General features: G+C 51.1%; 33 non-coding genes across 33 annotated transcripts; 22 read left to right on the top strand and 11 right to left on the bottom strand.

The window, feature by feature from the left end:
- Positions 1-465: 465 nt before the first annotated feature.
- trnae-cuc (transfer RNA glutamic acid (anticodon CUC)) lies at positions 466-537 on the bottom strand. The gene has a single exon. It is a non-coding gene; the product is annotated as a tRNA-Glu (tRNA).
- A 122-nt stretch (positions 538-659) lies between these two features.
- On the top strand, positions 660-730 carry trnag-gcc (transfer RNA glycine (anticodon GCC)). The gene has a single exon. It is a non-coding gene; the product is annotated as a tRNA-Gly (tRNA).
- Positions 731-1,320: 590 nt separating this feature from the next.
- trnam-cau (transfer RNA methionine (anticodon CAU)) lies at positions 1,321-1,393 on the top strand. Its single transcript has one exon. It is a non-coding gene; the product is annotated as a tRNA-Met (tRNA).
- A 1,185-nt stretch (positions 1,394-2,578) lies between these two features.
- trnae-cuc (transfer RNA glutamic acid (anticodon CUC)) lies at positions 2,579-2,650 on the bottom strand. The gene has a single exon. It is a non-coding gene; the product is annotated as a tRNA-Glu (tRNA).
- A 122-nt stretch (positions 2,651-2,772) lies between these two features.
- trnag-gcc (transfer RNA glycine (anticodon GCC)) lies at positions 2,773-2,843 on the top strand. The gene has a single exon. It is a non-coding gene; the product is annotated as a tRNA-Gly (tRNA).
- Positions 2,844-3,433: 590 nt separating this feature from the next.
- Positions 3,434-3,506, top strand: trnam-cau (transfer RNA methionine (anticodon CAU)). Its single transcript has one exon. It is a non-coding gene; the product is annotated as a tRNA-Met (tRNA).
- Positions 3,507-4,691: 1,185 nt separating this feature from the next.
- Positions 4,692-4,763, bottom strand: trnae-cuc (transfer RNA glutamic acid (anticodon CUC)). The gene has a single exon. It is a non-coding gene; the product is annotated as a tRNA-Glu (tRNA).
- A 122-nt stretch (positions 4,764-4,885) lies between these two features.
- trnag-gcc (transfer RNA glycine (anticodon GCC)) lies at positions 4,886-4,956 on the top strand. Its single transcript has one exon. It is a non-coding gene; the product is annotated as a tRNA-Gly (tRNA).
- A 590-nt stretch (positions 4,957-5,546) lies between these two features.
- trnam-cau (transfer RNA methionine (anticodon CAU)) lies at positions 5,547-5,619 on the top strand. Its single transcript has one exon. It is a non-coding gene; the product is annotated as a tRNA-Met (tRNA).
- Positions 5,620-6,790: 1,171 nt separating this feature from the next.
- trnae-cuc (transfer RNA glutamic acid (anticodon CUC)) lies at positions 6,791-6,862 on the bottom strand. Its single transcript has one exon. It is a non-coding gene; the product is annotated as a tRNA-Glu (tRNA).
- Positions 6,863-6,984: 122 nt separating this feature from the next.
- trnag-gcc (transfer RNA glycine (anticodon GCC)) lies at positions 6,985-7,055 on the top strand. The gene has a single exon. It is a non-coding gene; the product is annotated as a tRNA-Gly (tRNA).
- A 590-nt stretch (positions 7,056-7,645) lies between these two features.
- Positions 7,646-7,718, top strand: trnam-cau (transfer RNA methionine (anticodon CAU)). Its single transcript has one exon. It is a non-coding gene; the product is annotated as a tRNA-Met (tRNA).
- A 1,185-nt stretch (positions 7,719-8,903) lies between these two features.
- On the bottom strand, positions 8,904-8,975 carry trnae-cuc (transfer RNA glutamic acid (anticodon CUC)). Its single transcript has one exon. It is a non-coding gene; the product is annotated as a tRNA-Glu (tRNA).
- Positions 8,976-9,097: 122 nt separating this feature from the next.
- On the top strand, positions 9,098-9,168 carry trnag-gcc (transfer RNA glycine (anticodon GCC)). Its single transcript has one exon. It is a non-coding gene; the product is annotated as a tRNA-Gly (tRNA).
- A 590-nt stretch (positions 9,169-9,758) lies between these two features.
- On the top strand, positions 9,759-9,831 carry trnam-cau (transfer RNA methionine (anticodon CAU)). The gene has a single exon. It is a non-coding gene; the product is annotated as a tRNA-Met (tRNA).
- A 1,185-nt stretch (positions 9,832-11,016) lies between these two features.
- Positions 11,017-11,088, bottom strand: trnae-cuc (transfer RNA glutamic acid (anticodon CUC)). Its single transcript has one exon. It is a non-coding gene; the product is annotated as a tRNA-Glu (tRNA).
- A 122-nt stretch (positions 11,089-11,210) lies between these two features.
- trnag-gcc (transfer RNA glycine (anticodon GCC)) lies at positions 11,211-11,281 on the top strand. The gene has a single exon. It is a non-coding gene; the product is annotated as a tRNA-Gly (tRNA).
- A 590-nt stretch (positions 11,282-11,871) lies between these two features.
- Positions 11,872-11,944, top strand: trnam-cau (transfer RNA methionine (anticodon CAU)). The gene has a single exon. It is a non-coding gene; the product is annotated as a tRNA-Met (tRNA).
- Positions 11,945-13,129: 1,185 nt separating this feature from the next.
- trnae-cuc (transfer RNA glutamic acid (anticodon CUC)) lies at positions 13,130-13,201 on the bottom strand. Its single transcript has one exon. It is a non-coding gene; the product is annotated as a tRNA-Glu (tRNA).
- Positions 13,202-13,323: 122 nt separating this feature from the next.
- trnag-gcc (transfer RNA glycine (anticodon GCC)) lies at positions 13,324-13,394 on the top strand. The gene has a single exon. It is a non-coding gene; the product is annotated as a tRNA-Gly (tRNA).
- A 590-nt stretch (positions 13,395-13,984) lies between these two features.
- Positions 13,985-14,057, top strand: trnam-cau (transfer RNA methionine (anticodon CAU)). The gene has a single exon. It is a non-coding gene; the product is annotated as a tRNA-Met (tRNA).
- A 1,185-nt stretch (positions 14,058-15,242) lies between these two features.
- Positions 15,243-15,314, bottom strand: trnae-cuc (transfer RNA glutamic acid (anticodon CUC)). The gene has a single exon. It is a non-coding gene; the product is annotated as a tRNA-Glu (tRNA).
- Positions 15,315-15,436: 122 nt separating this feature from the next.
- On the top strand, positions 15,437-15,507 carry trnag-gcc (transfer RNA glycine (anticodon GCC)). The gene has a single exon. It is a non-coding gene; the product is annotated as a tRNA-Gly (tRNA).
- Positions 15,508-16,097: 590 nt separating this feature from the next.
- Positions 16,098-16,170, top strand: trnam-cau (transfer RNA methionine (anticodon CAU)). Its single transcript has one exon. It is a non-coding gene; the product is annotated as a tRNA-Met (tRNA).
- Positions 16,171-17,355: 1,185 nt separating this feature from the next.
- Positions 17,356-17,427, bottom strand: trnae-cuc (transfer RNA glutamic acid (anticodon CUC)). The gene has a single exon. It is a non-coding gene; the product is annotated as a tRNA-Glu (tRNA).
- A 122-nt stretch (positions 17,428-17,549) lies between these two features.
- Positions 17,550-17,620, top strand: trnag-gcc (transfer RNA glycine (anticodon GCC)). Its single transcript has one exon. It is a non-coding gene; the product is annotated as a tRNA-Gly (tRNA).
- Positions 17,621-18,210: 590 nt separating this feature from the next.
- On the top strand, positions 18,211-18,283 carry trnam-cau (transfer RNA methionine (anticodon CAU)). The gene has a single exon. It is a non-coding gene; the product is annotated as a tRNA-Met (tRNA).
- A 1,185-nt stretch (positions 18,284-19,468) lies between these two features.
- Positions 19,469-19,540, bottom strand: trnae-cuc (transfer RNA glutamic acid (anticodon CUC)). The gene has a single exon. It is a non-coding gene; the product is annotated as a tRNA-Glu (tRNA).
- A 122-nt stretch (positions 19,541-19,662) lies between these two features.
- Positions 19,663-19,733, top strand: trnag-gcc (transfer RNA glycine (anticodon GCC)). The gene has a single exon. It is a non-coding gene; the product is annotated as a tRNA-Gly (tRNA).
- Positions 19,734-20,323: 590 nt separating this feature from the next.
- trnam-cau (transfer RNA methionine (anticodon CAU)) lies at positions 20,324-20,396 on the top strand. The gene has a single exon. It is a non-coding gene; the product is annotated as a tRNA-Met (tRNA).
- A 1,185-nt stretch (positions 20,397-21,581) lies between these two features.
- On the bottom strand, positions 21,582-21,653 carry trnae-cuc (transfer RNA glutamic acid (anticodon CUC)). The gene has a single exon. It is a non-coding gene; the product is annotated as a tRNA-Glu (tRNA).
- Positions 21,654-21,775: 122 nt separating this feature from the next.
- trnag-gcc (transfer RNA glycine (anticodon GCC)) lies at positions 21,776-21,846 on the top strand. The gene has a single exon. It is a non-coding gene; the product is annotated as a tRNA-Gly (tRNA).
- A 590-nt stretch (positions 21,847-22,436) lies between these two features.
- On the top strand, positions 22,437-22,509 carry trnam-cau (transfer RNA methionine (anticodon CAU)). Its single transcript has one exon. It is a non-coding gene; the product is annotated as a tRNA-Met (tRNA).
- The last annotated feature ends 647 nt before the right edge of the window (positions 22,510-23,156 follow it).

Below are 23,156 nucleotides of genomic sequence, written 5' to 3'. Positions count from 1 at the left end.
GCCTCACGCAAGCGATGTGCTTTGATGCGCAGTACGTGGCAGAGTTTGTGCATCCATTTTAAGCGTCTGGAGAGGAGAGTTTGGACAGTAGCGCGAATTCAGCGGGACAATTGGCGGACATGCAAGGGTTGTTAGCTCAGCGGCAGAATTGTCGCCTGCCATGCGCAAGTCTCGAAAACTGGCGGTGTTGAGCTCTATCCTCACGGGAGGCATGTTTTGATGCGCAGTTCGGCCACACATTTTTTGGATGTCCTGTCACACCCTTCACCTCCAAGACGGCAGCTCATCCTGGGCTTGAAGAACTGGCAACTCTGCTTCATTTGTTGACGGCTTCAAGGAATGGTCCGTTTTGGGGGGAGATGGTGCCTTGAGGCTCTCTTGATACACAGTACGTGGCAAAGGCAACCCATCCATTGTCTACCGCTTGTCCCTTTCGGGTAAGGCGGAGGTGGGGCAAAACACAGTTTCCCTGAACGGGAATCGAACCCGGGCCGCGGCGGTGAGAGCGCCGAATCCTGACCACTAGACCATCAGGGAGCTGCCACAGAGGTGTCTTGATGAGTGACGCGTGGGTGTATCGGGCTACATTTTCCGCTGCGCCTCGAGAGGAGCGCTTGGGCAATGGCGCGAATTCGTTGAGAAAACTGCCACGTGTGTGAGCATTGGTGGTTCAGTGGTAGAATTCTCGCCTGCCACGCGGGAGACCCGGGTTCGATTCCCAGCCAATGCACGGTTCCTTTATGCGTGGGGTCTTGGGGGGCATTAAGTTTGTTCTCGGTCACGGCCAGACGGCATCAAGATTTGGAACAAGAAGCCTGTGCAAACCAAACTTGGGTTGGACATCGTATCTGCATTAAGTCAAGATGTTGTTGAGAGGAGACTTTGGACAGTGGCGGGACAATTGGCAGACTTAGAATTGTCGCCTGCCAGCGCCAGTGGGTGACTGAATATATGTTTACAGGCATTGCTGGTAAACCCGTGTGTCTTATTAGTGGAGCTAATGTGGCTGTAATTAAGGAATTTAACTTAAGACGGCACTACGAGACAAAAGAAGAATGGTCCGTTTTGGGGGAAGATGGTGTCTTGAGCCTCGCTTGATACACAGTACGTGGCAAAGGCAACCCATCCATTGTCTACCGCTTGTCCCTTTCAGGTAAGCCGGAGCTGGGTCAAAACACCGTTTTTAGGATCTCCTGTGGCACTCTTCACCTCCAAAACCCGTTCAGGGCTTAAATACCTGGGGACTCACCTTTGTTTGGCCAAGCTGAATTTCATTTCTGTGCAGCTGCGAGAAATCGTCCATTTTCAGGTTCCCTGTCAGCCTCGTTGGCGCAGTAGGCAGCGCGTCAGTCTCATAATCTGAAGGTCGTGAGTTCGAGCCTCACACGAGGCAGGTGTTTTGGTACAGAGTTGGTCCATCCATTTTGTACCTCTTCTACCCATTTCGAGGACGCTGGAGCCTTAGAACCACTCCTTTGTAGTGGATTTTCAGCCTCCTCCGATGCGAGATCTAGAACAGGGATCAATCCAAATCATTCTGCCATTGACCGTGGAAAGCCTTCCCATCTGTTTGATTTCAAGACTCACACGTGGCAGGCGATCCTCCCCTATGGATGTGTGCCGGCCCTCTGAAACCACTTCATCCAACTTTCACCACAATTCCTCTTTCTTTTCTCAGGTCAGAATTGCGGGGCACCACACGTTGGCTCCCAAATGACTCCTACCTGTTATTTCTTCTAGGACACTTTGTCCAGGTAGGGTTAGGAATGTCTTTGCATTGGAAGCGGATGAACAAGGGCTGATAATTGGTTATCAGCAGCTCCCGAGCTGAGTCTCTGGAGGTTGCCTGGAGTTCCTTTGCCAACAGGGTCCATGGAGAGGGATAATTTGAAGTCATTCTTGCCTGACTGTTAAGTTGGAACAAGAAGTCTATGCAAACCAAACTTGGGTTGGACATCGTATCTGCATTAAGTCAAGATGTTGTTGAGAGTAGACTTTGGAGAGTGGCGCGAATTCGACGAGACAATTGGCAGACTTGTAAGGGCTGGTGGCTGAGCGTTAGAACTGTCGCCTGCCACATGTGAATCACGAAATCAGAAGGTAGTGACTTGTAGCCTCACGCAAGCGATGTGCTTTGATGCGCAGTACGTGGCAGAGTTTGTGCATCCATTTTAAGCGTCTGGAGAGGAGAGTTTGGACAGTAGCGCGAATTCAGCGGGACAATTGGCGGACATGCAAGGGTTGTTAGCTCAGCGGTAGAATTGTCGCCTGCCATGCGCAAGTCTCGAAAACTGGCGGTGTTGAGCTCTATCCTCACGGGAGGCATGTTTTGATGCGCAGTTCGGCCACACATTTTTTGGATGTCCTGTCACACCCTTCACCTCCAAGACGGCAGCTCATCCTGGGCTTGAAGAACTGGCAACTCTGCTTCATTTGTTGACGGCTTCAAGGAATGGTCCGTTTTGGGGGGAGATGGTGCCTTGAGGCTCTCTTGATACACAGTACGTGGCAAAGGCAACCCATCCATTGTCTACCGCTTGTCCCTTTCGGGTAAGGCGGAGGTGGGGCAAAACACAGTTTCCCTGACCGGGAATCGAACCCGGGCCGCGGCGGTGAGAGCGCCGAATCCTGACCACTAGACCATCAGGGAGCTGCCACAGAGGTGTCTTGATGAGTGACGCGTGGGTGTATCGGGCTACATTTTCCGCTGCGCCTCGAGAGGAGCGCTTGGGCAATGGCGCGAATTCGTTGAGAAAACTGCCACGTGTGTGAGCATTGGTGGTTCAGTGGTAGAATTCTCGCCTGCCACGCGGGAGACCCGGGTTCGATTCCCGGCCAATGCACGGTTCCTTTATGCGTGGGGTCTTGGGGGGCATTAAGTTTGTTCTCGGTCACGGCCAGACGGCATCAAGATTTGGAAAAAGAAGCCTGTGCAAACCAAACTTGGGTTGGACATCGTATCTGCATTAAGTCAAGATGTTGTTGAGAGGAGACTTTGGACAGTGGCGGGACAATTGGCAGACTTAGAATTGTTGCCTGCCAGCGCCAGTGGGTGACTGAATATATGTTTACAGGCATTGCTGGTAAACCCGTGTGTCTTATTAGTGGAGCTAATGTGGCTGTAATTAAGGAATTTAACTTAAGACGGCACTACGAGACAAAAGAAGAATGGTCCGTTTTGGGGGAAGATGGTGTCTTGAGCTTCGCTTGATACACAGTACGTGGCAAAGGCAACCCATCCATTGTCTACCGCTTGTCCCTTTCAGGTAAGCCGGAGCTGGGTCAAAACACCGTTTTTAGGATCTCCTGTGGCACTCTTCACCTCCAAAACCCGTTCAGGGCTTAAATACCTGGGGACTCACCTTTGTTTGGCCAAGCTGAATTTCATTTCTGTGCAGCTGCGAGAAATCGTCCATTTTCAGGTTCCCTGTCAGCCTCGTTGGCGCAGTAGGCAGCGCGTCAGTCTCATAATCTGAAGGTCGTGAGTTCGAGCCTCACACGAGGCAGGTGTTTTGGTACAGAGTTGGTCCATCCATTTTGTACCTCTTCTACCCATTTCGAGGACGCTGGAGCCTTAGAACCACTCCTTTGTAGTGGATTTTCAGCCTCCTCCGATGCGAGATCTAGAACAGGGATCAATCCAAATCATTCTGCCATTGACCGTGGAAAGCCTTCCCATCTGTTTGATTTCAAGACTCACACGTGGCAGGCGATCCTCCCCTATGGATGTGTGCCGGCCCTCTGAAACCACTTCATCCAACTTTCACCACAATTCCTCTTTCTTTTCTCAGGTCAGAATTGCGGGGCACCACACGTTGGCTCCCAAATGACTCCTACCTGTTATTTCTTCTAGGACACTTTGTCCAGGTAGGGTTAGGAATGTCTTTGCATTGGAAGCGGATGAACAAGGGCTGATAATTGGTTATCAGCAGCTCCCGAGCTGAGTCTCTGGAGGTTGCCTGGAGTTCCTTTGCCAACAGGGTCCATGGAGAGGGATAATTTGAAGTCATTCTTGCCTGACTGTTAAGTTGGAACAAGAAGTCTATGCAAACCAAACTTGGGTTGGACATCGTATCTGCATTAAGTCAAGATGTTGTTGAGAGTAGACTTTGGAGAGTGGCGCGAATTCGACGAGACAATTGGCAGACTTGTAAGGGCTGGTGGCTGAGCGTTAGAACTGTCGCCTGCCACATGTGAATCACGAAATCAGAAGGTAGTGACTTGTAGCCTCACGCAAGCGATGTGCTTTGATGCGCAGTACGTGGCAGAGTTTGTGCATCCATTTTAAGCGTCTGGAGAGGAGAGTTTGGACAGTAGCGCGAATTCAGCGGGACAATTGGCGGACATGCAAGGGTTGTTAGCTCAGCGGCAGAATTGTCGCCTGCCATGCGCAAGTCTCGAAAACTGGCGGTGTTGAGCTCTATCCTCACGGGAGGCATGTTTTGATGCGCAGTTCGGCCACACATTTTTTGGATGTCCTGTCACACCCTTCACCTCCAAGACGGCAGCTCATCCTGGGCTTGAAGAACTGGCAACTCTGTTTCATTTGTTGACGGCTTCAAGGAATGGTCCGTTTTGGGGGGAGATGGTGCCTTGAGGCTCTCTTGATACACAGTACGTGGCAAAGGCAACCCATCCATTGTCTACCGCTTGTCCCTTTCGGGTAAGGCGGAGGTGGGGCAAAACACAGTTTCCCTGACCGGGAATCGAACCCGGGCCGCGGCGGTGAGAGCGCCGAATCCTGACCACTAGACCATCAGGGAGCTGCCACAGAGGTGTCTTGATGAGTGACGCGTGGGTGTATCGGGCTACATTTTCCGCTGCGCCTCGAGAGGAGCGCTTGGGCAATGGCGCGAATTCGTTGAGAAAACTGCCACGTGTGTGAGCATTGGTGGTTCAGTGGTAGAATTCTCGCCTGCCACGCGGGAGACCCGGGTTCGATTCCCGGCCAATGCACGGTTCCTTTATGCGTGGGGTCTTGGGGGGCATTAAGTTTGTTCTCGGTCACGGCCAGACGGCATCAAGATTTGGAACAAGAAGCCTGTGCAAACCAAACTTGGGTTGGACATCGTATCTGCATTAAGTCAAGATGTTGTTGAGAGGAGACTTTGGACAGTGGCGGGACAATTGGCAGACTTAGAATTGTCGCCTGCCAGCGCCAGTGGGTGACTGAATATATGTTTACAGGCATTGCTGGTAAACCCGTGTGTCTTATTAGTGGAGCTAATGTGGCTGTAATTAAGGAATTTAACTTAAGACGGCACTACGAGACAAAAGAAGAATGGTCCGTTTTGGGGGAAGATGGTGTCTTGAGCCTCGCTTGATACACAGTACGTGGCAAAGGCAACCCATCCATTGTCTACCGCTTGTCCCTTTCAGGTAAGCCGGAGCTGGGTCAAAACACCGTTTTTAGGATCTCCTGTGGCACTCTTCACCTCCAAAACCCGTTCAGGGCTTAAATACCTGGGGACTCACCTTTGTTTGGCCAAGCTGAATTTCATTTCTGTGCAGCTGCGAGAAATCGTCCATTTTCAGGTTCCCTGTCAGCCTCGTTGGCGCAGTAGGCAGCGCGTCAGTCTCATAATCTGAAGGTCGTGAGTTCGAGCCTCACACGAGGCAGGTGTTTTGGTACAGAGTTGGTCCATCCATTTTGTACCTCTTCTACCCATTTCGAGGACGCTGGAGCCTTAGAACCACTCCTTTGTAGTGGATTTTCAGCCTCCTCCGATGCGAGATCTAGAACAGGGATCAATCCAAATCATTCTGCCATTGACCGTGGAAAGCCTTCCCATCTGTTTGATTTCAAGACTCACACGTGGCAGGCGATCCTCCCCTATGGATGTGTGCCGGCCCTCTGAAACCACTTCATCCAACTTTCACCACAATTCCTCTTTCTTTTCTCAGGTCAGAATTGCGGGGCACCACACGTTGGCTCCCAAATGACTCCTACCTGTTATTTCTTCTAGGACACTTTGTCCAGGTAGGGTTAGGAATGTCTTTGCATTGGAAGCGGATGAACAAGGGCTGATAATTGGTTATCAGCAGCTCCCGAGCTGAGTCTCTGGAGGTTGCCTGGAGTTCCTTTGCCAACAGGGTCCATGGAGAGGGATAATTTGAAGTCATTCTTGCCTGACTGTTAAGTTGGAACAAGAAGTCTATGCAAACCAAACTTGGGTTGGACATCGTATCTGCATTAAGTCAAGATGTTGTTGAGAGTAGACTTTGGAGAGTGGCGCGAATTCGACGAGACAATTGGCAGACTTGTAAGGGCTGGTGGCTGAGCGTTAGAACTGTCGCCTGCCACATGTGAATCACGAAATCAGAAGGTAGTGACTTGTAGCCTCACGCAAGCGATGTGCTTTGATGCGCAGTACGTGGCAGAGTTTGTGCATCCATTTTAAGCGTCTGGAGAGGAGAGTTTGGACAGTAGCGCGAATTCAGCGGGACAATTGGCGGACATGCAAGGGTTGTTAGCTCAGCGGCAGAATTGTCGCCTGCCATGCGCAAGTCTCGAAAACTGGCGGTGTTGAGCTCTATCCTCACGGGAGGCATGTTTTGATGCGCAGTTCGGCCACACATTTTTTGGATGTCCTGTCACACCCTTCACCTCATCCTGGGCTTGAAGAACTGGCAACTCTGCTTCATTTGTTGACGGCTTCAAGGAATGGTCCGTTTTGGGGGGAGATGGTGCCTTGAGGCTCTCTTGATACACAGTACGTGGCAAAGGCAACCCATCCATTGTCTACCGCTTGTCCCTTTCGGGTAAGGCGGAGGTGGGGCAAAACACAGTTTCCCTGACCGGGAATCGAACCCGGGCCGCGGCGGTGAGAGCGCCGAATCCTGACCACTAGACCATCAGGGAGCTGCCACAGAGGTGTCTTGATGAGTGACGCGTGGGTGTATCGGGCTACATTTTCCGCTGCGCCTCGAGAGGAGCGCTTGGGCAATGGCGCGAATTCGTTGAGAAAACTGCCACGTGTGTGAGCATTGGTGGTTCAGTGGTAGAATTCTCGCCTGCCACGCGGGAGACCCGGGTTCGATTCCCGGCCAATACACGGTTCCTTTATGCGTGGGGTCTTGGGGGGCATTAAGTTTGTTCTCGGTCACGGCCAGACGGCATCAAGATTTGGAACAAGAAGCCTGTGCAAACCAAACTTGGGTTGGACATCGTATCTGCATTAAGTCAAGATGTTGTTGAGAGGAGACTTTGGACAGTGGCGGGACAATTGGCAGACTTAGAATTGTCGCCTGCCAGCGCCAGTGGGTGACTGAATATATGTTTACAGGCATTGCTGGTAAACCCGTGTGTCTTATTAGTGGAGCTAATGTGGCTGTAATTAAGGAATTTAACTTAAGACGGCACTACGAGACAAAAGAAGAATGGTCCGTTTTGGGGGAAGATGGTGTCTTGAGCCTCGCTTGATACACAGTACGTGGCAAAGGCAACCCATCCATTGTCTACCGCTTGTCCCTTTCAGGTAAGCCGGAGCTGGGTCAAAACACCGTTTTTAGGATCTCCTGTGGCACTCTTCACCTCCAAAACCCGTTCAGGGCTTAAATACCTGGGGACTCACCTTTGTTTGGCCAAGCTGAATTTCATTTCTGTGCAGCTGCGAGAAATCGTCCATTTTCAGGTTCCCTGTCAGCCTCGTTGGCGCAGTAGGCAGCGCGTCAGTCTCATAATCTGAAGGTCGTGAGTTCGAGCCTCACACGAGGCAGGTGTTTTGGTACAGAGTTGGTCCATCCATTTTGTACCTCTTCTACCCATTTCGAGGACGCTGGAGCCTTAGAACCACTCCTTTGTAGTGGATTTTCAGCCTCCTCCGATGCGAGATCTAGAACAGGGATCAATCCAAATCATTCTGCCATTGACCGTGGAAAGCCTTCCCATCTGTTTGATTTCAAGACTCACACGTGGCAGGCGATCCTCCCCTATGGATGTGTGCCGGCCCTCTGAAACCACTTCATCCAACTTTCACCACAATTCCTCTTTCTTTTCTCAGGTCAGAATTGCGGGGCACCACACGTTGGCTCCCAAATGACTCCTACCTGTTATTTCTTCTAGGACACTTTGTCCAGGTAGGGTTAGGAATGTCTTTGCATTGGAAGCGGATGAACAAGGGCTGATAATTGGTTATCAGCAGCTCCCGAGCTGAGTCTCTGGAGGTTGCCTGGAGTTCCTTTGCCAACAGGGTCCATGGAGAGGGATAATTTGAAGTCATTCTTGCCTGACTGTTAAGTTGGAACAAGAAGTCTATGCAAACCAAACTTGGGTTGGACATCGTATCTGCATTAAGTCAAGATGTTGTTGAGAGTAGACTTTGGAGAGTGGCGCGAATTCGACGAGACAATTGGCAGACTTGTAAGGGCTGGTGGCTGAGCGTTAGAACTGTCGCCTGCCACATGTGAATCACGAAATCAGAAGGTAGTGACTTGTAGCCTCACGCAAGCGATGTGCTTTGATGCGCAGTACGTGGCAGAGTTTGTGCATCCATTTTAAGCGTCTGGAGAGGAGAGTTTGGACAGTAGCGCGAATTCAGCGGGACAATTGGCGGACATGCAAGGGTTGTTAGCTCAGCGGCAGAATTGTCGCCTGCCATGCGCAAGTCTCGAAAACTGGCGGTGTTGAGCTCTATCCTCACGGGAGGCATGTTTTGATGCGCAGTTCGGCCACACATTTTTTGGATGTCCTGTCACACCCTTCACCTCCAAGACGGCAGCTCATCCTGGGCTTGAAGAACTGGCAACTCTGCTTCATTTGTTGACGGCTTCAAGGAATGGTCCGTTTTGGGGGGAGATGGTGCCTTGAGGCTCTCTTGATACACAGTACGTGGCAAAGGCAACCCATCCATTGTCTACCGCTTGTCCCTTTCGGGTAAGGCGGAGGTGGGGCAAAACACAGTTTCCCTGACCGGGAATCGAACCCGGGCCGCGGCGGTGAGAGCGCTGAATCCTGACCACTAGACCATCAGGGAGCTGCCACAGAGGTGTCTTGATGAGTGACGCGTGGGTGTATCGGGCTACATTTTCCGCTGCGCCTCGAGAGGAGCGCTTGGGCAATGGCGCGAATTCGTTGAGAAAACTGCCACGTGTGTGAGCATTGGTGGTTCAGTGGTAGAATTCTCGCCTGCCACGCGGGAGACCCGGGTTCGATTCCCGGCCAATGCACGGTTCCTTTATGCGTGGGGTCTTGGGGGGCATTAAGTTTGTTCTCGGTCACGGCCAGACGGCATCAAGATTTGGAACAAGAAGCCTGTGCAAACCAAACTTGGGTTGGACATCGTATCTGCATTAAGTCAAGATGTTGTTGAGAGGAGACTTTGGACAGTGGCGGGACAATTGGCAGACTTAGAATTGTCGCCTGCCAGCGCCAGTGGTTGACTGAATACATGTTTACAGGCATTGCTGGTAAACCCGTGTGTCTTATTAGTGGAGCTAATGTGGCTGTAATTAAGGAATTTAACTTAAGACGGCACTACGAGACAAAAGAAGAATGGTCCGTTTTGGGGGAAGATGGTGTCTTGAGCCTCGCTTGATACACAGTACGTGGCAAAGGCAACCCATCCATTGTCTACCGCTTGTCCCTTTCAGGTAAGCCGGAGCTGGGTCAAAACACCGTTTTTAGGATCTCCTGTGGCACTCTTCACCTCCAAAACCCGTTCAGGGCTTAAATACCTGGGGACTCACCTTTGTTTGGCCAAGCTGAATTTCATTTCTGTGCAGCTGCGAGAAATCGTCCATTTTCAGGTTCCCTGTCAGCCTCGTTGGCGCAGTAGGCAGCGCGTCAGTCTCATAATCTGAAGGTCGTGAGTTCGAGCCTCACACGAGGCAGGTGTTTTGGTACAGAGTTGGTCCATCCATTTTGTACCTCTTCTACCCATTTCGAGGACGCTGGAGCCTTAGAACCACTCCTTTGTAGTGGATTTTCAGCCTCCTCCGATGCGAGATCTAGAACAGGGATCAATCCAAATCATTCTGCCATTGACCGTGGAAAGCCTTCCCATCTGTTTGATTTCAAGACTCACACGTGGCAGGCGATCCTCCCCTATGGATGTGTGCCGGCCCTCTGAAACCACTTCATCCAACTTTCACCACAATTCCTCTTTCTTTTCTCAGGTCAGAATTGCGGGGCACCACACGTTGGCTCCCAAATGACTCCTACCTGTTATTTCTTCTAGGACACTTTGTCCAGGTAGGGTTAGGAATGTCTTTGCATTGGAAGCGGATGAACAAGGGCTGATAATTGGTTATCAGCAGCTCCCGAGCTGAGTCTCTGGAGGTTGCCTGGAGTTCCTTTGCCAACAGGGTCCATGGAGAGGGATAATTTGAAGTCATTCTTGCCTGACTGTTAAGTTGGAACAAGAAGTCTATGCAAACCAAACTTGGGTTGGACATCGTATCTGCATTAAGTCAAGATGTTGTTGAGAGTAGACTTTGGAGAGTGGCGCGAATTCGACGAGACAATTGGCAGACTTGTAAGGGCTGGTGGCTGAGCGTTAGAACTGTCGCCTGCCACATGTGAATCACGAAATCAGAAGGTAGTGACTTGTAGCCTCACGCAAGCGATGTGCTTTGATGCGCAGTACGTGGCAGAGTTTGTGCATCCATTTTAAGCGTCTGGAGAGGAGAGTTTGGACAGTAGCGCGAATTCAGCGGGACAATTGGCGGACATGCAAGGGTTGTTAGCTCAGCGGCAGAATTGTCGCCTGCCATGCGCAAGTCTCGAAAACTGGCGGTGTTGAGCTCTATCCTCACGGGAGGCATGTTTTGATGCGCAGTTCGGCCACACATTTTTTGGATGTCCTGTCACACCCTTCACCTCCAAGACGGCAGCTCATCCTGGGCTTGAAGAACTGGCAACTCTGCTTCATTTGTTGACGGCTTCAAGGAATGGTCCGTTTTGGGGGGAGATGGTGCCTTGAGGCTCTCTTGATACACAGTACGTGGCAAAGGCAACCCATCCATTGTCTACCGCTTGTCCCTTTCGGGTAAGGCGGAGGTGGGGCAAAACACAGTTTCCCTGACCGGGAATCGAACCCGGGCCGCGGCGGTGAGAGCGCCGAATCCTGACCACTAGACCATCAGGGAGCTGCCACAGAGGTGTCTTGATGAGTGACGCGTGGGTGTATCGGGCTACATTTTCCGCTGCGCCTCGAGAGGAGCGCTTGGGCAATGGCGCGAATTCGTTGAGAAAACTGCCACGTGTGTGAGCATTGGTGGTTCAGTGGTAGAATTCTCGCCTGCCACGCGGGAGACCCGGGTTCGATTCCCGGCCAATGCACGGTTCCTTTATGCGTGGGGTCTTGGGGGGCATTAAGTTTGTTCTCGGTCACGGCCAGATGGCATCAAGATTTGGAACAAGAAGCCTGTGCAAACCAAACTTGGGTTGGACATCGTATCTGCATTAAGTCAAGATGTTGTTGAGAGGAGACTTTGGACAGTGGCGGGACAATTGGCAGACTTAGAATTGTCGCCTGCCAGCGCCAGTGGGTGACTGAATATATGTTTACAGGCATTGCTGGTAAACCCGTGTGTCTTATTAGTGGAGCTAATGTGGCTGTAATTAAGGAATTTAACTTAAGACGGCACTACGAGACAAAAGAAGAATGGTCCGTTTTGGGGGAAGATGGTGTCTTGAGCCTCGCTTGATACACAGTACGTGGCAAAGGCAACCCATCCATTGTCTACCGCTTGTCCCTTTCAGGTAAGCCGGAGCTGGGTCAAAACACCGTTTTTAGGATCTCCTGTGGCACTCTTCACCTCCAAAACCCGTTCAGGGCTTAAATACCTGGGGACTCACCTTTGTTTGGCCAAGCTGAATTTCATTTCTGTGCAGCTGCGAGAAATCGTCCATTTTCAGGTTCCCTGTCAGCCTCGTTGGCGCAGTAGGCAGCGCGTCAGTCTCATAATCTGAAGGTCGTGAGTTCGAGCCTCACACGAGGCAGGTGTTTTGGTACAGAGTTGGTCCATCCATTTTGTACCTCTTCTATCCATTTCGAGGACGCTGGAGCCTTAGAACCACTCCTTTGTAGTGGATTTTCAGCCTCCTCCGATGCGAGATCTAGAACAGGGATCAATCCAAATCATTCTGCCATTGACCGTGGAAAGCCTTCCCATCTGTTTGATTTCAAGACTCACACGTGGCAGGCGATCCTCCCCTATGGATGTGTGCCGGCCCTCTGAAACCACTTCATCCAACTTTCACCACAATTCCTCTTTCTTTTCTCAGGTCAGAATTGCGGGGCACCACACGTTGGCTCCCAAATGACTCCTACCTGTTATTTCTTCTAGGACACTTTGTCCAGGTAGGGTTAGGAATGTCTTTGCATTGGAAGCGGATGAACAAGGGCTGATAATTGGTTATCAGCAGCTCCCGAGCTGAGTCTCTGGAGGTTGCCTGGAGTTCCTTTGCCAACAGGGTCCATGGAGAGGGATAATTTGAAGTCATTCTTGCCTGACTGTTAAGTTGGAACAAGAAGTCTATGCAAACCAAACTTGGGTTGGACATCGTATCTGCATTAAGTCAAGATGTTGTTGAGAGTAGACTTTGGAGAGTGGCGCGAATTCGACGAGACAATTGGCAGACTTGTAAGGGCTGGTGGCTGAGCGTTAGAACTGTCGCCTGCCACATGTGAATCACGAAATCAGAAGGTAGTGACTTGTAGCCTCACGCAAGCGATGTGCTTTGATGCGCAGTACGTGGCAGAGTTTGTGCATCCATTTTAAGCGTCTGGAGAGGAGAGTTTGGACAGTAGCGCGAATTCAGCGGGACAATTGGCGGACATGCAAGGGTTGTTAGCTCAGCGGTAGAATTGTCGCCTGCCATGCGCAAGTCTCGAAAACTGGCGGTGTTGAGCTCTATCCTCACGGGAGGCATGTTTTGATGCGCAGTTCGGCCACACATTTTTTGGATGTCCTGTCACACCCTTCACCTCCAAGACGGCAGCTCATCCTGGGCTTGAAGAACTGGCAACTCTGCTTCATTTGTTGACGGCTTCAAGGAATGGTCCGTTTTGGGGGGAGATGGTGCCTTGAGGCTCTCTTGATACACAGTACGTGGCAAAGGCAACCCATCCATTGTCTACCGCTTGTCCCTTTCGGGTAAGGCGGAGGTGGGGCAAAACACAGTTTCCCTGACCGGGAATCGAACCCGGGCCGCGGCGGTGAGAGCGCCGAATCCTGACCACTAGACCATCAGGGAGCTGCCACAGAGGTGTCTTGATGAGTGACGCGTGGGTGTATCGGGCTACATTTTCCGCTGCGCCTCGAGAGGAGCGCTTGGGCAATGGCGCGAATTCGTTGAGAAAACTGCCACGTGTGTGAGCATTGGTGGTTCAGTGGTAGAATTCTCGCCTGCCACGCGGGAGACCCGGGTTCGATTCCCGGCCAATACACGGTTCCTTTATGCGTGGGGTCTTGGGGGGCATTAAGTTTGTTCTCGGTCACGGCCAGACGGCATCAAGATTTGGAACAAGAAGCCTGTGCAAACCAAACTTGGGTTGGACATCGTATCTGCATTAAGTCAAGATGTTGTTGAGAGGAGACTTTGGACAGTGGCGGGACAATTGGCAGACTTAGAATTGTCGCCTGCCAGCGCCAGTGGGTGACTGAATATATGTTTACAGGCATTGCTGGTAAACCCGTGTGTCTTATTAGTGGAGCTAATGTGGCTGTAATTAAGGAATTTAACTTAAGACGGCACTACGAGACAAAAGAAGAATGGTCCGTTTTGGGGGAAGATGGTGTCTTGAGCCTCGCTTGATACACAGTACGTGGCAAAGGCAACCCATCCATTGTCTACCGCTTGTCCCTTTCAGGTAAGCCGGAGCTGGGTCAAAACACCGTTTTTAGGATCTCCTGTGGCACTCTTCACCTCCAAAACCCGTTCAGGGCTTAAATACCTGGGGACTCACCTTTGTTTGGCCAAGCTGAATTTCATTTCTGTGCAGCTGCGAGAAATCGTCCATTTTCAGGTTCCCTGTCAGCCTCGTTGGCGCAGTAGGCAGCGCGTCAGTCTCATAATCTGAAGGTCGTGAGTTCGAGCCTCACACGAGGCAGGTGTTTTGGTACAGAGTTGGTCCATCCATTTTGTACCTCTTCTACCCATTTCGAGGACGCTGGAGCCTTAGAACCACTCCTTTGTAGTGGATTTTCAGCCTCCTCCGATGCGAGATCTAGAACAGGGATCAATCCAAATCATTCTGCCATTGACCGTGGAAAGCCTTCCCATCTGTTTGATTTCAAGACTCACACGTGGCAGGCGATCCTCCCCTATGGATGTGTGCCGGCCCTCTGAAACCACTTCATCCAACTTTCACCACAATTCCTCTTTCTTTTCTCAGGTCAGAATTGCGGGGCACCACACGTTGGCTCCCAAATGACTCCTACCTGTTATTTCTTCTAGGACACTTTGTCCAGGTAGGGTTAGGAATGTCTTTGCATTGGAAGCGGATGAACAAGGGCTGATAATTGGTTATCAGCAGCTCCCGAGCTGAGTCTCTGGAGGTTGCCTGGAGTTCCTTTGCCAACAGGGTCCATGGAGAGGGATAATTTGAAGTCATTCTTGCCTGACTGTTAAGTTGGAACAAGAAGTCTATGCAAACCAAACTTGGGTTGGACATCGTATCTGCATTAAGTCAAGATGTTGTTGAGAGTAGACTTTGGAGAGTGGCGCGAATTCGACGAGACAATTGGCAGACTTGTAAGGGCTGGTGGCTGAGCGTTAGAACTGTCGCCTGCCACATGTGAATCACGAAATCAGAAGGTAGTGACTTGTAGCCTCACGCAAGCGATGTGCTTTGATGCGCAGTACGTGGCAGAGTTTGTGCATCCATTTTAAGCGTCTGGAGAGGAGAGTTTGGACAGTAGCGCGAATTCAGCGGGACAATTGGCGGACATGCAAGGGTTGTTAGCTCAGCGGCAGAATTGTCGCCTGCCATGCGCAAGTCTCGAAAACTGGCGGTGTTGAGCTCTATCCTCACGGGAGGCATGTTTTGATGCGCAGTTCGGCCACACATTTTTTGGATGTCCTGTCACACCCTTCACCTCCAAGACGGCAGCTCATCCTGGGCTTGAAGAACTGGCAACTCTGCTTCATTTGTTGACGGCTTCAAGGAATGGTCCGTTTTGGGGGGAGATGGTGCCTTGAGGCTCTCTTGATACACAGTACGTGGCAAAGGCAACCCATCCATTGTCTACCGCTTGTCCCTTTCGGGTAAGGCGGAGGTGGGGCAAAACACAGTTTCCCTGACCGGGAATCGAACCCGGGCCGCGGCGGTGAGAGCGCCGAATCCTGACCACTAGACCATCAGGGAGCTGCCACAGAGGTGTCTTGATGAGTGACGCGTGGGTGTATCGGGCTACATTTTCCGCTGCGCCTCGAGAGGAGCGCTTGGGCAATGGCGCGAATTCGTTGAGAAAACTGCCACGTGTGTGAGCATTGGTGGTTCAGTGGTAGAATTCTCGCCTGCCACGCGGGAGACCCGGGTTCGATTCCCGGCCAATGCACGGTTCCTTTATGCGTGGGGTCTTGGGGGGCATTAAGTTTGTTCTCGGTCACGGCCAGATGGCATCAAGATTTGGAACAAGAAGCCTGTGCAAACCAAACTTGGGTTGGACATCGTATCTGCATTAAGTCAAGATGTTGTTGAGAGGAGACTTTGGACAGTGGCGGGACAATTGGCAGACTTAGAATTGTCGCCTGCCAGCGCCAGTGGGTGACTGAATATATGTTTACAGGCATTGCTGGTAAACCCGTGTGTCTTATTAGTGGAGCTAATGTGGCTGTAATTAAGGAATTTAACTTAAGACGGCACTACGAGACAAAAGAAGAATGGTCCGTTTTGGGGGAAGATGGTGTCTTGAGCCTCGCTTGATACACAGTACGTGGCAAAGGCAACCCATCCATTGTCTACCGCTTGTCCCTTTCAGGTAAGCCGGAGCTGGGTCAAAACACCGTTTTTAGGATCTCCTGTGGCACTCTTCACCTCCAAAACCCGTTCAGGGCTTAAATACCTGGGGACTCACCTTTGTTTGGCCAAGCTGAATTTCATTTCTGTGCAGCTGCGAGAAATCGTCCATTTTCAGGTTCCCTGTCAGCCTCGTTGGCGCAGTAGGCAGCGCGTCAGTCTCATAATCTGAAGGTCGTGAGTTCGAGCCTCACACGAGGCAGGTGTTTTGGTACAGAGTTGGTCCATCCATTTTGTACCTCTTCTATCCATTTCGAGGACGCTGGAGCCTTAGAACCACTCCTTTGTAGTGGATTTTCAGCCTCCTCCGATGCGAGATCTAGAACAGGGATCAATCCAAATCATTCTGCCATTGACCGTGGAAAGCCTTCCCATCTGTTTGATTTCAAGACTCACACGTGGCAGGCGATCCTCCCCTATGGATGTGTGCCGGCCCTCTGAAACCACTTCATCCAACTTTCACCACAATTCCTCTTTCTTTTCTCAGGTCAGAATTGCGGGGCACCACACGTTGGCTCCCAAATGACTCCTACCTGTTATTTCTTCTAGGACACTTTGTCCAGGTAGGGTTAGGAATGTCTTTGCATTGGAAGCGGATGAACAAGGGCTGATAATTGGTTATCAGCAGCTCCCGAGCTGAGTCTCTGGAGGTTGCCTGGAGTTCCTTTGCCAACAGGGTCCATGGAGAGGGATAATTTGAAGTCATTCTTGCCTGACTGTTAAGTTGGAACAAGAAGTCTATGCAAACCAAACTTGGGTTGGACATCGTATCTGCATTAAGTCAAGATGTTGTTGAGAGTAGACTTTGGAGAGTGGCGCGAATTCGACGAGACAATTGGCAGACTTGTAAGGGCTGGTGGCTGAGCGTTAGAACTGTCGCCTGCCACATGTGAATCACGAAATCAGAAGGTAGTGACTTGTAGCCTCACGCAAGCGATGTGCTTTGATGCGCAGTACGTGGCAGAGTTTGTGCATCCATTTTAAGCGTCTGGAGAGGAGAGTTTGGACAGTAGCGCGAATTCAGCGGGACAATTGGCGGACATGCAAGGGTTGTTAGCTCAGCGGTAGAATTGTCGCCTGCCATGCGCAAGTCTCGAAAACTGGCGGTGTTGAGCTCTATCCTCACGGGAGGCATGTTTTGATGCGCAGTTCGGCCACACATTTTTTGGATGTCCTGTCACACCCTTCACCTCCAAGACGGCAGCTCATCCTGGGCTTGAAGAACTGGCAACTCTGCTTCATTTGTTGACGGCTTCAAGGAATGGTCCGTTTTGGGGGGAGATGGTGCCTTGAGGCTCTCTTGATACACAGTACGTGGCAAAGGCAACCCATCCATTGTCTACCGCTTGTCCCTTTCGGGTAAGGCGGAGGTGGGGCAAAACACAGTTTCCCTGACCGGGAATCGAACCCGGGCCGCGGCGGTGAGAGCGCCGAATCCTGACCACTAGACCATCAGGGAGCTGCCACAGAGGTGTCTTGATGAGTGACGCGTGGGTGTATCGGGCTACATTTTCCGCTGCGCCTCGAGAGGAGCGCTTGGGCAATGGCGCGAATTCGTTGAGAAAACTGCCACATGTGTGAGCATTGGTGGTTCAGTGGTAGAATTCTCACCTGCCACGCGGGAGACCCGGGTTCGATTCCCGGCCAATACACGGTTCCTTTATGCGTGGGGTCTTGGGGGGCATTAAGTTTGTTCTCGGTCACGGCCAGATGGCATCAAGATTTGGAACAAGAAGCCTGTGCAAACCAAACTTGGGTTGGACATCGTATCTGCATTAAGTCAAGATGTTGTTGAGAGGAGACTTTGGACAGTGGCGGGACAATTGGCAGACTTAGAATTGTCGCCTGCCAGCGCCAGTGGGTGACTGAATATATGTTTACAGGCATTGCTGGTAAACCCGTGTGTCTTATTAGTGGAGCTAATGTGGCTGTAATTAAGGAATTTAACTTAAGACGGCACTACGAGACAAAAGAAGAATGGTCCGTTTTGGGGGAAGATGGTGTCTTGAGCCTCGCTTGATACACAGTACGTGGCAAAGGCAACCCATCCATTGTCTACCGCTTGTCCCTTTCAGGTAAGCCGGAGCTGGGTCAAAACACCGTTTTTAGGATCTCCTGTGGCACTCTTCACCTCCAAAACCCGTTCAGGGCTTAAATACCTGGGGACTCACCTTTGTTTGGCCAAGCTGAATTTCATTTCTGTGCAGCTGCGAGAAATCGTCCATTTTCAGGTTCCCTGTCAGCCTCGTTGGCGCAGTAGGCAGCGCGTCAGTCTCATAATCTGAAGGTCGTGAGTTCGAGCCTCATACGAGGCAGGTGTTTTGGTACAGAGTTGGTCCATCCATTTTGTACCTCTTCTACCCATTTCGAGGACGCTGGAGCCTTAGAACCACTCCTTTGTAGTGGATTTTCAGCCTCCTCCGATGCGAGATCTAGAACAGGGATCAATCCAAATCATTCTGCCATTGACCGTGGAAAGCCTTCCCATCTGTTTGATTTCAAGACTCACACGTGGCAGGCGATCCTCCCCTATGGATGTGTGCCGGCCCTCTGAAACCACTTCATCCAACTTTCACCACAATTCCTCTTTCTTTTCTCAGGTCAGAATTGCGGGGCACCACACGTTGGCTCCCAAATGACTCCTACCTGTTATTTCTTCTAGGACACTTTGTCCAGGTAGGGTTAGGAATGTCTTTGCATTGGAAGCGGATGAACAAGGGCTGATAATTGGTTATCAGCAGCTCCCGAGCTGAGTCTCTGGAGGTTGCCTGGAGTTCCTTTGCCAACAGGGTCCATGGAGAGGGATAATTTGAAGTCATTCTTGCCTGACTGTTAAGTTGGAACAAGAAGTCTATGCAAACCAAACTTGGGTTGGACATCGTATCTGCATTAAGTCAAGATGTTGTTGAGAGTAGACTTTGGAGAGTGGCGCGAATTCGACGAGACAATTGGCAGACTTGTAAGGGCTGGTGGCTGAGCGTTAGAACTGTCGCCTGCCACATGTGAATCACGAAATCAGAAGGTAGTGACTTGTAGCCTCACGCAAGCGATGTGCTTTGATGCGCAGTACGTGGCAGAGTTTGTGCATCCATTTTAAGCGTCTGGAGAGGAGAGTTTGGACAGTAGCGCGAATTCAGCGGGACAATTGGCGGACATGCAAGGGTTGTTAGCTCAGCGGTAGAATTGTCGCCTGCCATGCGCAAGTCTCGAAAACTGGCGGTGTTGAGCTCTATCCTCACGGGAGGCATGTTTTGATGCGCAGTTCGGCCACACATTTTTTGGATGTCCTGTCACACCCTTCACCTCCAAGACGGCAGCTCATCCTGGGCTTGAAGAACTGGCAACTCTGCTTCATTTGTTGACGGCTTCAAGGAATGGTCCGTTTTGGGGGGAGATGGTGCCTTGAGGCTCTCTTGATACACAGTACGTGGCAAAGGCAACCCATCCATTGTCTACCGCTTGTCCCTTTCGGGTAAGGCGGAGGTGGGGCAAAACACAGTTTCCCTGACCGGGAATCGAACCCGGGCCGCGGCGGTGAGAGCGCCGAATCCTGACCACTAGACCATCAGGGAGCTGCCACAGAGGTGTCTTGATGAGTGACGCGTGGGTGTATCGGGCTACATTTTCCGCTGCGCCTCGAGAGGAGCGCTTGGGCAATGGCGCGAATTCGTTGAGAAAACTGCCACGTGTGTGAGCATTGGTGGTTCAGTGGTAGAATTCTCGCCTGCCACGCGGGAGACCCGGGTTCGATTCCCGGCCAATGCACGGTTCCTTTATGCGTGGGGTCTTGGGGGGCATTAAGTTTGTTCTCGGTCACGGCCAGACGGCATCAAGATTTGGAACAAGAAGCCTGTGCAAACCAAACTTGGGTTGGACATCGTATCTGCATTAAGTCAAGATGTTGTTGAGAGGAGACTTTGGACAGTGGCGGGACAATTGGCAGACTTAGAATTGTCGCCTGCCAGCGCCAGTGGGTGACTGAATATATGTTTACAGGCATTGCTGGTAAACCCGTGTGTCTTATTAGTGGAGCTAATGTGGCTGTAATTAAGGAATTTAACTTAAGACGGCACTACGAGACAAAAGAAGAATGGTCCGTTTTGGGGGAAGATGGTGTCTTGAGCCTCGCTTGATACACAGTACGTGGCAAAGGCAACCCATCCATTGTCTACCGCTTGTCCCTTTCAGGTAAGCCGGAGCTGGGTCAAAACACCGTTTTTAGGATCTCCTGTGGCACTCTTCACCTCCAAAACCCGTTCAGGGCTTAAATACCTGGGGACTCACCTTTGTTTGGCCAAGCTGAATTTCATTTCTGTGCAGCTGCGAGAAATCGTCCATTTTCAGGTTCCCTGTCAGCCTCGTTGGCGCAGTAGGCAGCGCGTCAGTCTCATAATCTGAAGGTCGTGAGTTCGAGCCTCACACGAGGCAGGTGTTTTGGTACAGAGTTGGTCCATCCATTTTGTACCTCTTCTACCCATTTCGAGGACGCTGGAGCCTTAGAACCACTCCTTTGTAGTGGATTTTCAGCCTCCTCCGATGCGAGATCTAGAACAGGGATCAATCCAAATCATTCTGCCATTGACCGTGGAAAGCCTTCCCATCTGTTTGATTTCAAGACTCACACGTGGCAGGCGATCCTCCCCTATGGATGTGTGCCGGCCCTCTGAAACCACTTCATCCAACTTTCACCACAATTCCTCTTTCTTTTCTCAGGTCAGAATTGCGGGGCACCACACGTTGGCTCCCAAATGACTCCTACCTGTTATTTCTTCTAGGACACTTTGTCCAGGTAGGGTTAGGAATGTCTTTGCATTGGAAGCGGATGAACAAGGGCTGATAATTGGTTATCAGCAGCTCCCGAGCTGAGTCTCTGGAGGTTGCCTGGAGTTCCTTTGCCAACAGGGTCCATGGAGAGGGATAATTTGAAGTCATTCTTGCCTGACTGTTAAGTTGGAACAAGAAGTCTATGCAAACCAAACTTGGGTTGGACATCGTATCTGCATTAAGTCAAGATGTTGTTGAGAGTAGACTTTGGAGAGTGGCGCGAATTCGACGAGACAATTGGCAGACTTGTAAGGGCTGGTGGCTGAGCGTTAGAACTGTCGCCTGCCACATGTGAATCACGAAATCAGAAGGTAGTGACTTGTAGCCTCACGCAAGCGATGTGCTTTGATGCGCAGTACGTGGCAGAGTTTGTGCATCCATTTTAAGCGTCTGGAGAGGAGAGTTTGGACAGTAGCGCGAATTCAGCGGGACAATTGGCGGACATGCAAGGGTTGTTAGCTCAGCGGCAGAATTGTCGCCTGCCATGCGCAAGTCTCGAAAACTGGCGGTGTTGAGCTCTATCCTCACGGGAGGCATGTTTTGATGCGCAGTTCGGCCACACATTTTTTGGATGTCCTGTCACACCCTTCACCTCCAAGACGGCAGCTCATCCTGGGCTTGAAGAACTGGCAACTCTGCTTCATTTGTTGACGGCTTCAAGGAATGGTCCGTTTTGGGGGGAGATGGTGCCTTGAGGCTCTCTTGATACACAGTACGTGGCAAAGGCAACCCATCCATTGTCTACCGCTTGTCCCTTTCGGGTAAGGCGGAGGTGGGGCAAAACACAGTTTCCCTGACCGGGAATCGAACCCGGGCCGCGGCGGTGAGAGCGCCGAATCCTGACCACTAGACCATCAGGGAGCTGCCACAGAGGTGTCTTGATGAGTGACGCGTGGGTGTATCGGGCTACATTTTCCGCTGCGCCTCGAGAGGAGCGCTTGGGCAATGGCGCGAATTCGTTGAGAAAACTGCCACGTGTGTGAGCATTGGTGGTTCAGTGGTAGAATTCTCGCCTGCCACGCGGGAGACCCGGGTTCGATTCCCGGCCAATGCACGGTTCCTTTATGCGTGGGGTCTTGGGGGGCATTAAGTTTGTTCTCGGTCACGGCCAGACGGCATCAAGATTTGGAACAAGAAGCCTGTGCAAACCAAACTTGGGTTGGACATCGTATCTGCATTAAGTCAAGATGTTGTTGAGAGGAGACTTTGGACAGTGGCGGGACAATTGGCAGACTTAGAATTGTCGCCTGCCAGCGCCAGTGGGTGACTGAATATATGTTTACAGGCATTGCTGGTAAACCCGTGTGTCTTATTAGTGGAGCTAATGTGGCTGTAATTAAGGAATTTAACTTAAGACGGCACTACGAGACAAAAGAAGAATGGTCCGTTTTGGGGGAAGATGGTGTCTTGAGCCTCGCTTGATACACAGTACGTGGCAAAGGCAACCCATCCATTGTCTACCGCTTGTCCCTTTCAGGTAAGCCGGAGCTGGGTCAAAACACCGTTTTTAGGATCTCCTGTGGCACTCTTCACCTCCAAAACCCGTTCAGGGCTTAAATACCTGGGGACTCACCTTTGTTTGGCCAAGCTGAATTTCATTTCTGTGCAGCTGCGAGAAATCGTCCATTTTCAGGTTCCCTGTCAGCCTCGTTGGCGCAGTAGGCAGCGCGTCAGTCTCATAATCTGAAGGTCGTGAGTTCGAGCCTCACACGAGGCAGGTGTTTTGGTACAGAGTTGGTCCATCCATTTTGTACCTCTTCTATCCATTTCGAGGACGCTGGAGCCTTAGAACCACTCCTTTGTAGTGGATTTTCAGCCTCCTCCGATGCGAGATCTAGAACAGGGATCAATCCAAATCATTCTGCCATTGACCGTGGAAAGCCTTCCCATCTGTTTGATTTCAAGACTCACACGTGGCAGGCGATCCTCCCCTATGGATGTGTGCCGGCCCTCTGAAACCACTTCATCCAACTTTCACCACAATTCCTCTTTCTTTTCTCAGGTCAGAATTGCGGGGCACCACACGTTGGCTCCCAAATGACTCCTACCTGTTATTTCTTCTAGGACACTTTGTCCAGGTAGGGTTAGGAATGTCTTTGCATTGGAAGCGGATGAACAAGGGCTGATAATTGGTTATCAGCAGCTCCCGAGCTGAGTCTCTGGAGGTTGCCTGGAGTTCCTTTGCCAACAGGGTCCATGGAGAGGGATAATTTGAAGTCATTCTTGCCTGACTGTTAAGTTGGAACAAGAAGTCTATGCAAACCAAACTTGGGTTGGACATCGTATCTGCATTAAGTCAAGATGTTGTTGAGAGTAGACTTTGGAGAGTGGCGCGAATTCGACGAGACAATTGGCAGACTTGTA

The sequence above is a fragment of the Copadichromis virginalis genome, linkage group LG23, assembly GCF_057382275.1.
Source record: "Copadichromis virginalis isolate Kocher_CV1m ecotype Utaka linkage group LG23, C_Virginalis_male_GT1.1, whole genome shotgun sequence".
Classification (NCBI taxonomy): domain Eukaryota; kingdom Metazoa; phylum Chordata; class Actinopteri; order Cichliformes; family Cichlidae; genus Copadichromis; species Copadichromis virginalis.
The sequence above is the reverse complement of the archived record's forward strand: the minus strand, read 5'-3'. Positions and strand labels throughout refer to the sequence as shown.